General features: G+C 35.2%; 1 protein-coding gene across 5 annotated transcripts in view; it reads left to right on the top strand.

The window, feature by feature from the left end:
- The window catches only part of LOC145276747 (uncharacterized), a 288,238-nt gene that overhangs the window by 26,865 nt on the left and 253,873 nt on the right, over positions 1-7,500 (top strand). For 2 of the 5 annotated variants that reach the window (XM_080127980.1, XM_080127981.1), the window contains exons 1-2: positions 1,903-2,067; positions 5,135-5,192. The gene's annotated coding sequence lies outside the window, so the exon portion shown is untranslated. Of the gene's footprint in view, positions 1-1,902; positions 2,068-5,134; positions 5,193-7,500 lie in introns of those variants that run through there. The other 3 variants (XM_080127983.1, XM_080127978.1, XM_080127979.1) reach the window with 2 other exon arrangements.

The raw sequence follows: 7,500 nt of genomic DNA, 5'->3' as shown, positions 1-7,500 counted from the left end.
ATGTGAGGAGTGAAGGGAGGGGGAAGGGAAAAGGGGACCAGCTCCCGAGAGGTGGGAAATGAGAGCTGGTTAAAGGTCAGGCATGTGGGGTTGCCCCCACATCTGGTCTTTGCTAGTCATAGCTTGCAGTATCTGCCGGAACAGATACTACATTGTGATCTTGGCCAGAAGGCGTAGTTCTTCAGTGTGGCCAGACAGGCGAATGATTTAAGCCAGGAACTGGCTCGACCGTTTTTTCTATTCTAACCTCTCAAGTGTTAGGCACGCGCCAGCGCCACGAGTAGAAAAGCGAAATCTCGATCACCGAAGAGAGTGCTCCAATGCTCCATTAGTTTGTTACGAACTTTGCATTAGTAGTTGTCGATTTCATTCACCGCAGTCGCAGTGCTCACTCAAACCACAGATAATAAGGTATATGACAAACTGTTTCGTTCTATCACAGACCTCAGTATAAGTAGACAGGCAAGAAGAAGCGCTTTACACAGACACACACGTGCGCGTGCTCTCTCCTTCTCTCTCTCTCTCTCTCTCTCTCACACACACACACACACATACACTCTCACACACGTGTATACATAAATATGTGTGCATGTTAGTCTGACAGAATCTTCAGTGGAATGAAACGCAAACATTTCTATATAGCTTACTTACCATAAGTCATATTCTATTCTATAATACTATTCTTGTATTGAGCACTATTAATGTAAATCCTGAAACAGAAATATATACTTGAATATATCATAAACTTAAGTGTATGAAACAATAACATAAAGATAAGCCCTTCCTTCCCAATTATTTGCAGTATTTTTTTCTCTTTCCTTTTATTTTTTTTAATTTGAATTTGCTTTAACGTTTTTCATTTTTTTTTCTTGGAAAAGAGGTGGGGAGTATTTTATGAATGTAAAGCAGGAGACGAAGAACCATCAATTCTGGTGATCATACTTCTTTCTTTCTCTTTCACCTTTTTTACCCTTTCTTTCTTCTGTTTCTTTTTGTCATTCTTGTTTTTGCTTTTGTTCTTTTTCTTTTCTTCTTTTTCTCGCTTCTTCTTTCTATCTCCCTTTCCTTTTCTTTCTTTTCCACCTTTTTTTATTATTTATTTTAGGCACTTCTGCAGTTTAGGAACCGTGCTTCGTGCTATTTTTAGATAAGATTTTCAAGTTAATTTCCAATTTTACGATATCTTTTGTTTATTAAATTGTTAGGTGAAAGTACAGAATAGATTTTTTTCTTCCCAAGTTAAAAATAGATTTCTAAATAATAACGTTATTATTTCAGCACAGTACTCCGCATAAATACTTTCTTTTCACGTCTCTCTTTTAATTCTCTTCTTCTTCTTCTTCTTCTTCTTCTTCTTCTTCTCCTTCTTCTTCAACTCCTCTTTTCTCTTTCTTCTATCTAATTTCCCAATCTCTCTTCCTCTTCTTCTATCTAATTTCCCTTTCTCTTTTTCTCACACTTTATCCTAGCTCGCTTTCCTTTTCCCCCTCTCTGTCTTCCCTCTTCTCACTCTTTCTCTTTCTTTATCTCTCTTCCTTGTTCCCTTCATCCTTCCCTTCCTTCTGTACTTTTCTTCCATCTTCCCAGTTCTTTCTCTCTTCCTCTTCCTTATTTCCTCTCACCTTCTGTCTCTCCAGCTTTCTTCCTTCTTTTATTCCACCTTCTTTTTTCGTGTCTATCCCTTTCCTCCCCATCTCTCCCTCTTCTTCCTTTCCTCTTCCTCCCAAAAGGTCCAAGAACTGCGGAACCAGCCTTACATACCAGCCACTCCTCACCCCCACTACCACACAGCATCTGTAGTCACATTTTCAAGTGACGATGATGATGATCATGCTGATAACCATAAGTAGTAGTAGTTGTGATAGTAGTACTAGTAGTCGTTATTGTAAATGTTGTTCCTCTAGTAGTAGCAGTAATAGTCTTTTGTCGCACGCACGCACACACATACATACACACAACGAACAAACAGATTCTCTTCTTGTTGTTGTTGGCATCTCGAAGTCTTAAGATGAAGGAACCTTATCCGACCCAAAGAATAACACTAAAGGACAAATTTAAGAAATAAGGGTAAAAAAGTCATACTTTTTCTTCTTAAAATGCACGACCCACTTTTGGGAACCCTCCTAAAATCCAGTTTTTTTTTTTAATTTATTTTTTTGCGTTAAGATTTCTCCATGTTTCCTTTTTTCGATCTATCAAAAGTGGACGAGGCCCCAACCATGCACCCTTTTTTGTCGGGTTTGTTGTTGTTGTTTATTTTAAATTCTTTTATCTTATTTTTCTTAGATTTCGTTTTATATATTTTTCTTCTTTTCAGTTTTATTTTTTTTTCAAATAGTTGTATTTTAATTTATTTGTATTAATTTTGAAAAACGTACGTGAAACATATCTTGATCGTTCGTTTCACACACGTGCGTGTATGTCAGTCCTACCCTTTGTTGATAACGCTCCTTCAAACATACCCCCCCTTTTTTGACGTTCAGTCTTATTTTTTGTACTTAAAATTAAAAACATGAATATTTTTTAAAACCCCTTTAAGCCCTTATCTTTATTCAAATAAACGCTACATTATTTTCTTGTATATTTATTAATAAACGTTTAAGTGATGAAGCCCCTCTTTAAAAACAAACAAACAAACAAACAAAAAACAATAATTTCTAAGGGTTCTTGCTTGCTTTGAAAGTTAAATTAAATTTCTTTTTTCGTCTTAAATGTATGAATTTAAGACGAAGATATTTCTTGTTGGTGTTATTTTTTTACTTTTTAATTCATCCCTTTTATTTAATTTTTCTAATTACAGAAATTTTTTTTGTTTGTTTTTCAAGAAATTTCGGTGCTTGTACATCTATGTTACCGTACTATTTAAAAAAAATTAAGTTAATCTAATTTTTATGATATATTTGTTTATTAAGTTGTTAGGTGAAAGTACAGAATAGTTACAAAGCAATCTCCCCCTCCCATGTTAAGAATAGCTTTCTAAATAATGTTATTTCAGCGTGATAATATGGATGCACAAGTATCGAAATTTCTTGAAAAAAAAACAAAAAAACGGTAACATTTTGACAAAACGACATCATCTTTTTGTCGAAATCCCGCGAAAATTTTTACAAAGAAAAACTACTTTGAATTTAATTTAAAAAATTTAATTAAAAAAAACAAACAAATGAAAAATAAAAAATGAATTCCTTTAATAAAATTCTCAGACAATTTTAAAGTAAAACAAAATTTAGTTTGGTTTGTTTATTTTGTCACCGCCCTCTCTCCCCTAAATGGGGATAATTAGGATCCTTAAATTCTATCCCCTCTCCTCGTGATTCCAAAAACTAAATTTAAAAAAAAAAAAACAAAAAAAAAAAACTATATTTAGAATTTGGGAATGGAATCGGTTTACCAATTTTGTCAATTTTTCCCCCATTTTGCTGAACGCAAAAAAGACATTTAATCTTAAATGTCAAAAGCATTTTCTTATTGACATTTATTTTTTTGACATTCAAAGTTTAATTGACATTTTGACGTCAACTAATGTTAATATTTTTAACTTATTACATTTTTCGATATGAAAAAAACAAAAGTGAATTTAAATTCTTATTAGCTTTCGACAAATTAAATTTCATACTCCTACCCCCCCCCCCATATTAAAGGTCAATTTGAATTGAGCTTACGAAATAATGTTTTGCAAAAATGTGACCAACCTCCTTCTATCTCTTTAGGCGTTTCCGTTTACATCTGAACACCCTGAAAGACTTGGCGAAAATAACCACACATGCATGTGCGCGCACAGAGAACAATGATTTTAGAATTTGAAGCGAGGGATCACTCAGTTTGGCATATAAATTTAAATTGAAATGATTCTCCGTTCCCCGGCCAGTCTAGTGATCTAGGCCATGGCAAAATTTTATCAGCCAGTTAAACATTTTTTCTTTTAGTATGAGAGATAAGTTTTGTGTGTGTGTGTGTGTTTTAATTATTTTTATTTATTATGTGTGTTTGTGTGTGTTTTAGGCGATTACGTGTGGTTTTACGACTTCGCCACTCAGACTTGAAGTTAGTGGTTAAAAAATAGAATCTCCTTCTTTTATGGCGGGATATTAGCTAAAGGTATTTTATGGCGGGTATTAGCTGAAGGTATTAATCTACAAATTTACATAGCGAATCTGAACGAGACCCCCCCCCCACAATAATTTTAATAGTCTGTCATAGTATGTAGTATAGTTTTCGAGGTTAGGGAGGGTGTTTATTCCGAAAGCTATTCTTACCATGAGGTTGGGGGCGTTTCGCTGGGCTAGGTTGTAAAAAAAAAAAATACCAGCTGCAGAATACCGATTAAAATTATGGGGGTGGGTTTTGGTTTAATTTAATAAAATTAATTAAAAAAAAAAAATGAAGTCAATTTATAAAAAAAAAAAATGTATTTTTAAAGCTATTTTTTTTTTTTTTTTTTACAACCTGACCCAGCCCCAGCGCAGCGTCCGACACAGCGTAGTATAACCCCCCCCCCCAACTTCCTCATGTTAAGAACAGCTTTCGGAATACCCCCCACACCTCCCCATGTTAAGAACGGCTTTCGGAATAAACACCCCAACCTCGAAAGCCGTTCTTAATATGGGGAGGTTGGGGGGTGTTAAAAAATACCTTTTTAAGCCTAAGATTAGAATGTAATTTACAGAATCACTTCCGTGGTAAATATATCCGGTGAACTAAATGCAAGAGAAAAAAAAATAATTGCACTTAAAGAGACGGTTAGAATCTCAAAAAGATATTACTCAGTTGGAATGTATGAGATAGCGGGTGACTATCTGGCATCCCGTAGGATACCTCATCCTCAGCTAAAACAAAACAAAATAAGAAAACTGAAAAAAAATTTAAAAAAGACATGGATTAGGTTTAGCGTTAGGGTCGGTGTAAAAATCGTTCTCGAGGCAATCGAAAAGCTAATTGATCCATCGGAAGAATAATACCCGATTGGAAAGATTCTATAAAATTACGTAAAATACGATAACATACCTAAACAAACGAAATCGAACATGAATTTTTGTTTAAACCGTTAAACTTATGCATAAAACATTAAACGGTGCAAGAGGAATCTTTATTTAGTTTGAATTAATTAATATTATTTAAATTTTTTTTTTTTTAGTGCTTCTGCTTCGTACGACGCAGTTTTAAAAATCCAGACCTCTGACTCCTACTAAAAGGTAGGTAGATTTTTCTTTTTTCCCTTTTCTTTTTTCCCCTTTTTCTTTCTTATGATATCCACTTAACAAAACTGTCGCCTTCATACCACCTTCTCCCCGTTGAAATTTGTACAATTTAAATTTAACTAAAGTTTCATTTTTTCCTCCTCACTTTGTCTCTTCTTAACACTTAAAACCGTGATGCTTACATGACCCCCCCCTCCATCTTCTCTAATCAAATATCCACACATGATGTGCCCATGCTGGATTGCTGGACATATGTACATTACATATAAGCAGTTGTCGGACAGAACACATTTCTCCGTTGTAAGTTTTAATAGTTATTCTTAACAAAATGCTTAACTCTGAAATACACCTTTTAAGTAAGTATATTTACTCCCCCTCCGGCCCTGTCGGTGGGGCATTAGAATACACCGACTGCCCCTCTGCAGAGGGTAAAAGTCCCTCAATGGGGGTCCTGGATATGACCTTAAACTATATCCAGTGGTGAGGCCCCAGCTTGTGGGCTTTGGGGAGTGTGGAGCCATCCTTTAATTACCATTGCTCCTAGGTCTACTCTCACCTTAAAAAAATTTTTTCTTCAAAATCTTTGGATTCGGCATTAAATAACCCGAAAAGGGGTGATATGCCGTAAAACAACCAACCAACTACTCCCCCTCCCTCTCCAAGATGTTTGACACAAGGTCAGGTGTGTTTTTAAAAAAGCCAGCATACAAGAATACGTGCACTCTGGCCTGTAAAAATACCTGAGCAACCCCATCGGTGTTCCCTAGTAGGGACACTTCAGGCAAACGGCAAAAAACGAACCCCCTTCTCGGGAAGAAGGTAAACCCTGGGAGGATGAATCTCCTAGAACCAAACACAATCATTCCTCAGCTTGATAGCAACAAAGCAATTATTGGACTGATTGTAAAGGACGTATCCTTGATTCCTATATGAATGTGTATGTAATGTTGTATCGACTTTCCCTTAAATGCAGCAAGTGTTCAAATTGACTTCCATTGACATGAGATTAAATCTCTTTGTCCATCTGACGTTTTGATGGGATTCATTGAACCTGGTTAAATATTTCCTTCTCATCTCCATTTTCATAAAGCTGAAATATGTCTGAAAATGTGTAGCTAAAATGTTTGTATCAAATAAATATATATATATATATATATAATATATATATATATATATATATATATATATATATAGTCATTGACATAGTCCTGTTTCGTTGTATCACAACTTATCAGTGCCACTAGACTAGTACCTTTCCCAAGCCAAAGATTGAACCTAGAACCGTCGTATTGACAGTTCTCCCACTCGAACACAGAAGCGATGCCCACAAATAACATGACCTTGTGTCAAACAGGTGAGATTCATTTATATATATATATATATATATATATATATATATATATATAAATGAATCTCACCTGTTTGTTTAAATGTATGTATGTTTGCCTAAGACTTTTGAGAGAGGCGATGGATTTTCACAAGATCAGTATCATTTTGAAGCTCGACCCTTCCAACGACAAATATCGAAAAATTGGCCAAAAACATTCATTCCTTCACCTTGAACTGGGTACTTTTCTACAGGGAAGGGCCGCTTTTTTCACCGATATTTTTGAAAGTCATCCCCTCTTGTCTAGCCTTAATTTAAACCTAGATGACTTCTGGTTTGGCGATGGGCGCAACAGCAAAACATGTCACATCGTTTTTTCTGGTTCTTTTTCTCCTTCACAGTACAGGTTCAAGCCTGCCTGCCTGCCTGCCACCACTTGTCTTTTTTTTTTTTTTTCTCAATACACACCTCCAAACACCCAAGAAACGCCGGGCACCCAGGCTAGTATATAGATATAAGTGAAATTGTGTGTGTGTACATTTCCCTACCAAATTACTCTGTCAATTTTCAGTCTACAGACTCGAGATTTGACACAAGGGTAATGAAATTTGGGAAAATCTTTTTAATCGATTTTCGGACAGAAATTTGGCTGTCAAGGAGTCAAAGTTCAATGATCTGACCTTTGAAAACTCTACCAAACTCCTCTGCCAATTTTTGGGTCTAAACATTTGAAATTTTAGATGTAGGTTCCTTGGACATGGATCAAACTTTTCAACTTGATTTGAGCATAAAACAATAAATTTTAAGAGGTCAAAATTTAAAAGATTTGACCTCTCAGCCAATTTTTGGTCTAAACATTTGAAATTTTACATAAAGTGTATTCAGAAATAGGGCAAGCTTTTTAATCAGTTTTTAACTGAAAATTTGACTACCAAGGGGTCAAAGTTAGAAAGATTTCACTTTTGCAGTTTCTAG

The sequence above is a fragment of the Euprymna scolopes genome, chromosome 5, assembly GCF_053919585.1.
Source record: "Euprymna scolopes isolate OS-2025 chromosome 5, ASM5391958v1, whole genome shotgun sequence".
Taxonomy (NCBI): Eukaryota; Metazoa; Mollusca; class Cephalopoda; order Sepiida; family Sepiolidae; genus Euprymna; species Euprymna scolopes.
The sequence above is the reverse complement of the archived record's forward strand: the minus strand, read 5'-3'. Positions and strand labels throughout refer to the sequence as shown.